This window comes from Phodopus roborovskii, unplaced genomic scaffold (assembly GCF_943737965.1).
Source record: "Phodopus roborovskii unplaced genomic scaffold, PHOROB, whole genome shotgun sequence".
Classification (NCBI taxonomy): domain Eukaryota; kingdom Metazoa; phylum Chordata; class Mammalia; order Rodentia; family Cricetidae; genus Phodopus; species Phodopus roborovskii.
In genome coordinates, this window is record NW_026126608.1 from 354,940 (window position 1) to 356,779 (window position 1,840).

Sequence of the window (1,840 nt, forward strand, 5' to 3'; positions counted from 1 at the left end):
AATAGAGCCCCAGGATTGGCTGCACCATTGAGCAACCATAGGACAAAGGGTGTTAAAAGATGCAACTCAGGAACTCTGAAGCTGAGGCTGGGAGCTGCAGGAGCACATTTAGACTTCCTGCTTGGAAAGACACCAGTTGATATTTTATTTAAGCCTCCTGAGGTGAAGTTTTCTGTCCTTTGAATCCAAATGTCTGTCCCTCATTTGTGACACTGCTGATATACAATATAGAATGTTGCATTGACCCTCACAGACAGAGGGGAGATGTGTTTCAGCACTGAACAGTGCAGCCTTCTCTGGAATCATGCATATCAGTCACTGTCCAAGACCTCAGCCCACCTTCTCCTAAGAAACTGGCCAGCAGTCAATTGTTGGACAGATGGTTTTACAGCCTGCACTCACTTTGGCTCCTGACTTTGTTCTGAAGATCATAACTGCCCCCTCCATATGTGTACCACGAATAATAAAAACCCAGAGACAGATGTTGGGCTTCAAGCTGAAGATCAGAAAAGCAAAGCAGCCAACCCCTAGAGAGTTTTTGCCTCTACCAAGGCTCCGGTGATCCTGTCCACAATGTGACTGCAAACCGTATACACTGCACTCCTGTCTCCACCTTCCTTATATTACTCGTTAGTGCTGGGATTAAAGGCATGCACCACCACTACCAGCTTCTATGACTAACTAATATGGCTGCTAGGATTAAAGGCGTGTGCCACCATTGCCTGGCCTCTGTGGCTGACTATTGTGCCTAGCTTTGCACTCTGATCTTCAGGCAAGCTTTATTTGTTAGATCATAAACAAAATATCACCACATATCTCATCGTAAGTATTTTTTAAGTAAACAAATAATTCCAGATCACCAAGGCTCCTTGCAACTTTCAACCAATGTATATGTTAAGTGAGGGGTCCACATTATTAAATCAGTGTCTCTGGGAGACAGATGACATCCTGAGCTCAAGCAAGGTTTCCTTTTCATTGTTGTTTTCTTTGCTTTTATTCCCTTTCATACTAATTTATTCAATTCTGTGTAGGCAGATAAAGTAACACCTCAAACTGCTTTTGATCTGGTAAATTCTGCCAATATTGGTTGATAGCTTCTGGGCCTACCAACAGGAATTACAAATTTGGGCAAGATTCTGTGTTTATTTTGAAATCAAATAGCAACATAAACAAGAAAAAATGGCTTGACAAGTACTGTTGTTTTAATATTTTGAGAATTTTCATGCGAGCACTGTATTTGTATTTGACATCACTATGATGTTAGTTTCCTATAGAATATATGAAATATAATTTTGATGCATAATCTGACTCATTTACCAATGATTAGGTTCTTGAGCTAACATAAGATGCCAAAATTTTATCATTGAATTTAAGCACATTTTAAAATTAGGACAGACATTACTATCAACTCTATAGACACTTTAGAATGTATCATTTATATACACGATTCACCTTTAAAGATTAATGTTCTTTTGAATCTTTGCAAACAGATCCAAATACTATATTGAGCTATCAGGAATCTAATGAAATGTTTACCTCATTTTTTCTCAAGGTATATAATAACAACACTGTGTATTCAGCTAGACCCTCTTTAGCAACAGCATAGGAGAGGGAGAGGGCAATGCGGACCACTGCCCCCAAGTTAATCGTCTTCTGGGAGCTGCAATTGGGAAGGACCACTTCTATGGCTGAGGGGATAAGACTCAGTTCTATCGTAACATGGTGTCCGTTGTCTAATTTAAACTAGTGACCTTCTGAAGCATCATGTCTTGGGCACATAATTTAATCTGAATAAAAGACAAACAGTGAAGACAAGACAGATGGCTTTAGAAATGAGGTC